We start from the raw sequence: 8227 nt of genomic DNA on the forward strand, positions 1-8227 counted from the left end.
ATGTAACCACTAATTTTATGATGAAACAGAAATATAGAGAACATCTTGTACTCCAGGTAAATCACAACTCTTACTGAAAATGACTGTGAACTGAGAACTAAGGGCTTTTTCTCAAATGTTGACATTCCTAGGATAATCAGAACTTGTTATAAAGCATCTTAGAGCGACATCTACCCTGACGTCAAAAAATATTCCTCTCGTATGTACTTGAGTCTAAGACAACCCCACTGCCTGGAGTACATTGAGTGTCTCCTTGGACCCCATCATGGGGTGAGGGGTGGGATTCCTACACCTCAAAATCGCAATCCATTCTTTTGTCTGTGTAGCACCATTCCTTAATTTCCCATCATGAAGTACTGTGCACAAGTCACCTTTAACTCAGTGATACCTAACTTTGAATAGTAACCGTTTCTCAATTTTAGAACTCTGGCCTTAGCCTCTGGAGTTCATTCTCCATGTTTAAGCACTGTTGAACGAAAGATCTTATTTTCCAAGGGATATTTTTGTTTCCACCATAGTCTGTTTTACTGTCTTGACAGTTCTGTATGGAATGCTTTATTCTGTTCTTGAGTCATTGGTTGGTTTGGTTTGGTTTAGGTTGGGTTTTTTTTTTAAGTATCAGATAGGCAGATAAAATAAAATGCAAATGCTTGTAAAGTAGACAAGGAGCAGTGAGCTGCTGGTCTGCATTTCTTTGCAAATATATCTTGCGAAAAACTTACCCATGAAATTTAGAATCAGCTATTGGAAAGGACAGATTTCCAGGCCCACTTTTAGATATGACCAATCAGAACAAAAACGCCGCTATTGATCAGCTCTAAATAACTCTTTAAACACTGATGTTTTCAAACCACCAGCAAGTGGAGGCATCTTGTTCCCTTCTGTATACTTTACAAGCATTTTCAAATGTTTTCATATTAACCTTAGGCTTCTGCTGAGTCCTCGAGGCAGTGATGAGGCACTGGTCCAACACTGCGAATGCTCTTGGTCTCTCTCTCCATGCATGGCTTTGAGGATATTGGAGCCATCACTACAGACCTAACCTATAACCCTAACCACTTTCTAGCTTCTCAGAGCTTACCTATCCAAGCAATGGCTGCATGTACTTCAGACAGCTGGGACACCGAAAACAGTAGAGGCCAATGGCATAGGGCTTGTGAACACAATGGAGGCTCTTTTGAAAGGAAGATATTCTTTGAAGGATTCTGGAAGTAATTTTTCTGTGTTGACAAACAGGCTACCTAAAAGCACTCACCATTAGACTGTTCTGGAAACAGGCTTATTAGATTTGGGATGATCAAAATCTTGTCTGTTTAGGACAAGTCAGTTCACCAAGGTTTTCAAGACTCTATGCACCACTCTCTCTTTTACAACATCGAGTGTCCTGAGTTTCAGGATGTGGTGTTTTGATTTAGAGACAGTCACTTCCATGTTCTTAATGAGATTTAGTTTAGAACAGCCAGGATTAGCATACAGAGAGGGACACTGTCCCTACGATCCAGAGTTTGAACAACCAAAAGAGTACTGGCCTTTGAGAAAAGATGCCCATTTCTTTAACTTTAAAACTCTCAATCTGCCAGTTTTAGTTGTTTAAGACATTATCATACTTTGTTTCCAAAGATGCCATAATTCTTACCAAATTTAAAATTTCAGATGTCCTGTCTATAACTTCACAATGTTACTGCAAACTGCTTTAACAGTAGAGGTGAAGGTGGGCCAGCCCCATGTCTGAAATTAAGGTGGCTTATGGGGGAAAAATCCAATTATCTGAGTTTCTAAGGAAATGTAATAGCTATCAGAAAAGATCTGTTCTATAAGCATGGTAACTATTAGGAAAATTGTATGCAATAGTATCACTGAAAAAACAAATAGTTACATTTTCTTAAGCAGGCTAAACATCTGCCCTATAATTTGTTATTCTACCAATTTGCTCAGCATGCTATTTTTACTACAAAGAATGAAGATTCAGATTTGATCACAATTTATCATCTTTTTTTCAATCAGTTAGGTCCATATATATTAGGTTTTACATACCCAAATCCTTAGAAATGTAAACAAACATAGAATGGCACCCTACCTCATCGGTATTCAGAACATGGGCAAAATGATACAACTTATGTCATCATCACTGTCAGTACTAATTTCAGTTAAAAGAAAACAACCAAGCTAGATGAACAATTGCAGGAATTCAGTATACCTCCATTTTGCACATTTGTCTGTTCACATTAAATTTCAGAATCTGCAGAGCAATGCTAATTACACACAGACTCTAAAATATATTTGAAATAAAGTTTTTCACTGTTGGGATTTTTTTGTTTGTTTTGAGATAGCATCTCAGGACATAGCCCTGGCCAGCCTGGAATTCACTAAGCAGATTAGGCTGGCCTTGAAATCACGAAGATTTATGACTTCACCACTGCACCCAGCAAGGAATTTTTTTTCTGAGATTTAAATTTTTTATTACATTTATTTAAATAGTATTTTTATAGATTTTTTAACATATTTCAGGCACATCAAAATTTCAGAGGATAGGGTCTGGAGAGATGGCTCAGCAGTTAAGAGCACTGGCTGCTCTTGCAGAGGACCTGGGTTCAGGTCCCAGCACCCACGTGGTGGCTAACAACCAATCGTAACTCAAGTTCCAGGGGATTCAACGTCATCTTCTGAACACCATGGAATTGCACAACATGGGTTCACTTACACACATACAGGCAATACACTCATACACATAAAATTAAAAATAATAAAGTAGTTTAAAAGTTTCAGAGACTATAAGTGCTGTGCAACGGCCTAACAAACAACTACATAAACAAAACGGAAAGTCCCACTGTTTACCCTGGGCACCTCCCACGATCCTGAAATCGCATCTCTCTAGTGCATTTTTTATACTTTTATTTTTTGTGTACCCACAATAAATGCAAATCTTATTTTAAGTTCTATCGATTTTTCTGCCATCATTTATTAAGGAATGGCATTCTGCCAAGTATGAACCTGAAGCTTGAATGTTTTCACCCTTACATTTTTTTAAAAACAGTTTACTTAATTTTATTGTTGTTTTACATGATCCTTTGTACTTTGGAAACTTTAAAAAATTTTTATTGAATTTTTGTGTATCTCACACACAACATCTTAATCATCTTTTAACCCCAGACGGTGCTGCTAAAAAGCAGGGGGAAGCCTAGATCATGTTTGGGTGAGTGCTAACAGTGGAGACTACTAGAGCGCTTGCTGCACATGGCCTGTCAGCATCATGCTGCCTGTCTCAACCCGACAGGCACCGGGAGTACAAAGATGCACAGTGACTGTGATGTCAGCTCAACTCCAATCTTACGAGCAGACCCCAAATAACACAAATTATCCTTTTTATTTATAAATGATCCGTCAAACAAATTTTTCCTCTACCAGATTAGCATACAGGACTGGGATTCACAACCTGAAGTTCAAGGTTGGTGTTTTTTGAATTCTGAAAAATGGATTGAAATCTTTGGTTATATTTTGGCACAAATGTTAATTGTGGATTTTGGAAAAAAGATATACTTAGAGTCTCATTAAAGAATTGCCAATTTCCAGGCTGGAGAAATGGCTCAGTGGTTAAGAGCACTGGCTGTTCTTGCAGAGGACCCTGGTTTGATTTCCAGTACCCACATGGTGGGTAAAACCCATCTGTAACTCTAAGTCCAGAGGAATCTGACACCCTCTTCTGACCTCTGCAGGCATTGCATGGCACGGGTACACTTACACACATGCAGACAACACACTTATACACACAAAATAGAAATACTTTAAAAAACATTTTTAAATTATCAATTTCCTTTTAGCCAATCAATCCCACAAATCTGTTTTCATAACTGATATGTCACCAATACCCTAAACTCTGTTAAATCCTCCATCGAAGGTTTTTGTTTCGTACTGTCATGCTAAAAATGCCAAAAGTCCTCTTAATTTTTCAAATACTTTAAGAATTTTTACTCTATTTTGCAAACTTTGAGAAAACTTTGGCAATTAATATACTTCTTCAGCAAAATGTTTAACAAACAAAGACTGAACTTGTACCATGGAGGCTATGTAGATGTATTCTAAATCAAAATCTAAGTTCATGAAAAGGAATATTAAGGAACAAAGGGCTCTAACGAAGCTGTGTAGTTTGTCTTGCTTTTTTCCTAGTGCCTCTTATTTGTCAACGAATCTGTGAATGATTTTAACCTGTTCTGACTGGAATAAAACACCTAACTCTTACTGGGGCTCATGAGCCATTGGCACCTAGGTCATCAGATTAGCCTTATGCTCTGTGTAAGTTTCATTTCCCTTTGTTGTGATATAACATCAGGACAAAAGCAATTTAAGGAGAACAGGTTTGTTTGGTTCACAGTCCACCATTTCAGGGAGGTCAAGGCAGCAGGGATATGCATGCTAGTGCTTGGCTCACGTTCTCCACTTGTAGTTCAGAATCCCCTTCATAAGGAATGGCACCACCCACGGTGGGCAGGGTTTCCCACCTCATTTAATGCATCAGGATAATCCCCCACAGACATGCCCACAGACCAGACTGATCTAGAAAATTCTGCATCAAAACACCCCTCTCAGGTGACTCTTGACTGACTGTGTCAAGTTGGCAATTAAAAAACAACCATCACATGCCCGTTTACCTGTTGTCAAAATTTAGAATAACTTAAATATACAAGTCCAGCAATGGCAGCATACTTTACATGTGGTAAAGAAACAAATAAGAAAGGGGGAAAATCAAAATGGATGGTATAATAGGATATAAGCACATGCATATTTGTATTTACATATGTAGTATGCACATACATACATGTACTTGTATGCAAATATTCTTGTGTATGTGTATCCATGTGAATGTGTGTGTGTGTGTGTGTGTGTGTGTGTGTGTGTACTGACTGAATGAGGCAGGAAATACCACTGAACAAATGTAGCTCTTATTATCTATGGAGGGTAAAGAAGCTCTCATGGATTAGAGCATTCTATTATTTAATTGAAAGAAGCTTGCAAGTTTATGATGAGAAATAAACCTTCCATTGTCCTAAATTCCAGATGGATTTCACACTTAAGGGATCAGAAACGATGCAAAGAGCCACCTTTTTTTGTAAACAGATTTACAAAGCTGTAGATGTGTCTGGCATATGCTTGCTCTCTCGGTCCTTGAGAGGAATTTCATAAAGGCAGTTTGCGGGGAGTCAGAAAAAGATGGTATACATCTGAATAGAGAACTGGATATATGGATTAAGCAAGGATTTATGAGGGTAAAGCTGGAAGATTTGTGATTATGATGAATATTTATCATGTCCCATAGACCAGCTTTTTCAGCTATCAGATGCTTCAAATTGGCTTTTAATTGTGTTATGTTCATTGTGGTGGGCCTGTACAAATATAAAACAATATTCCTTTACTCAAAAAGTGTAATTTTCAAGGAAGTACGATCAACAGATATTGAACAACAAACCAATACAAGAAAGTAATTAATGAACCAGAACTAAAAGTTACATATGATTTCAAATAAAATTGTGAATTATTTTGCTCCTTAAGAAGGCTTTTTCTTTCAAAAAGTAAATAAAGGTAGCAAGAGGCCAAACTCCCAACAGAACTAGAAAAATCTGGAAAATTACCAAAAATAAAAAGTCTTTAAAATTGTGTTCGGTTTTGTTTGCAGTTGGTTCCTGACAGATAGTGATGTACAGTTATATATAGAACTTGCAATCCTCCTACCTCAGTCTCCCAAGTGCCAAGATGACAGGCACATAGCACCAAGCCTGGTCCTCCAAATTGTATTTTTAAAGGTATTAGAAAGCTTGGGAAGATATGCAGGATAGATGAAACATGATTCCAGAAAAGCAAGAATACATCCAAGGTAAAGCTAATGATCACTGACATTTGTATTTAGAAAAGACATAAAATGAAATTTGAGCCTTGCTGTACACGACTTGACACTGCGGAAAACAGAGTAAAGAGTAGAAAAATAAAATAAGAGCACATATGTTCATGCACTATATAGACGCATGGCCGCACAATAGCTACGGAGGTCTAAAGGGACAAGTTGGATAGATCTCAAATACAAGCTTGGTTTTCCCAATGGCTTATTTGGTGTGTCTAGGGCTGTGCAGTATGTGGGATATTTATGGCACTGCTTCTAAAAGAAGGTTGAACACTCTTACTGTCATCAATGCTTAGAAAACAAAGAGGGGCCAGAGAAATGGGACCTGCCCCAAGCATACAGCTTTTCCCCAGGTTGTGCTTTCCACATTGTATCCCCCAAAGGGGTAGGATCCTGGAGAGCTGTGCTACGGACCTTGGAAAGGCAAACTTAAATAGTCTATATTCTTTCATAGCCAAAAAGCATTAAAGAACCCTGCTCAAGATAAAACAAAAATATTTAATATAAAGGCTCTATTCAAATGATATGATGACTTAATTAAAAATTTAAGAGTTAAAGAATAAAGGGAAGGAAGAGAGAGAAGAAAGAAGGAAGGAACGGAGGGAGGGAAGGAGGGAGGGAGGGAAAAAGGAAAGAAAGGAAGCAAGGAAGGGAGGGAGGGAGGGAGGGAAAAAGGAAAGGAAGGAAGGAAGGGAGGGAGGGAAGGAGGGAGGGAGGGAAAAGGAAATGAAGGAAGGGAGGGAGGGAAAAAGGAAAGGAAGGAAGGGAGGGAGGGAGGAAGGGAGGGAAGAAGGCAGGCAGGTTTGAAATTAGCTCGAAGGACAAGTGCTGGGCTAAGAATGTGGCTCAGTGGTAGACTAACTACTTAGCATGTGTGAGGCCCTAAATTCAATTCCTAGCACCACACACAAAAGAATAAAGAAGTTAAAAATGGGGGCTGGAGAGATGGCTCAGAGGTTAAGAGCACTGACTGCTCCTGCAGAGGACTGGGGATAGATTCCCAGCACCCCCACATGGCAGCTAACAACTGTCTGTAACTCCAGTTCCAAGGGAATCCAACACTCTCTTCTCACCTCTGGGAGCATTGCACGACACAGGTGCGCTTACCTACATGCAGGCAATACACTCATACACATAAAAATAATAAATAAAATAAAAAAGAAGGTAAAAATGAACAGGTCAAGCTAGGTGTGGTGGGTGGTATTTGCAGTCTCACCTGCCTGAGGGACTAAAGGTTTCTCTCAAGAGTTCAGTGACAGCCAAGGCAACACAGTGAGATACTATCTCAAAAAATGAAATGGCAAGGCTAAAGAGATGCCCTGCAGTTAACATGCTTCCTACAGAAGGAAGAGAACCAGAGTTCAAATCCCCAGAACCCACAGAAATGCCTGCAGCTTTGCTCTAAGATGCACTAACCATCGTGATTTTATGTCTCATCCTGTGCTGAAAGGCTCACAGGCAAACAAGTACAAACTAAAACTTCAAAACCCTTGTTTTGCATGGCTTTTCCTGGGGAGGCATGAGCAGATTTCTGTTAAACCCCTGACAGGACACTGATGAAAAATCAGGAAACTATCCTATATGAGTCTTGCTTGGTGAATCAATTAGCTTACTGGACCTCCGTATGGGAAGGGGGGGGGCGGTCTACCCACAGGAGCACCGCGCACTAAAAGGCAACTTCATACCCCAAACCCAGGCCTGGCACAGTGATGATTCCTGAAAGCTTTGTTCCTGGAGCTCCCTCCCAACCCTGTAGGATTCCTAAGAATGACTACTTACTGCTTATATAACCAACAGGGAAGTTTCCATTCAGAGAAAATAGCCAAGGTAAAATCTTTCCTCTTTATTAACTTAGCACCTCAAGCATTTTTATCAAAACTTTCCAAATCTGAAAAGCACACACACACACACAACTACGTTCTTTCTGGGCTTATTCACCTCTCCCATTTAATAAAACGTCCTTTGTGCCTAAGCCCAGAGACTCTTGAGGATTTGATGATCACACAGTTCTCTCTACGAACGGACTTCCTTCTTGACTCCAAAAGTCCTGGGTCAGTCACTTTTCTGTCACTGTGACACAATCCTTAAAAATATCCTTAAAGGAGAAAAGCTTATTTTGGGTCACGGTTTCAGACAATTCAGCCTTTGGTTTCTTGGCTCTGTAGTTCCTGCACCTGTGTTGAAGCTGTGACAGTGGAGGCGTGGCAGGAAAGCTACTCACCACACGACAGACAGGAGAGAGGCAGGAGCTGATGAAGAGGAGGAGGAGGAAAAAAGGAGGAAGAGGAGAAGAGGTGGAGGAGGCGGAGGAGGAGGTGGTAGAAGAGGAGGAGGAGG

The sequence above is a fragment of the Nannospalax galili genome, unplaced genomic scaffold (genome assembly GCF_000622305.1).
Source record: "Nannospalax galili isolate Female #2095 unplaced genomic scaffold, S.galili_v1.0 scaffold917, whole genome shotgun sequence".
Lineage (NCBI taxonomy): Eukaryota > Metazoa > Chordata > Mammalia > Rodentia > Spalacidae > Nannospalax > Nannospalax galili.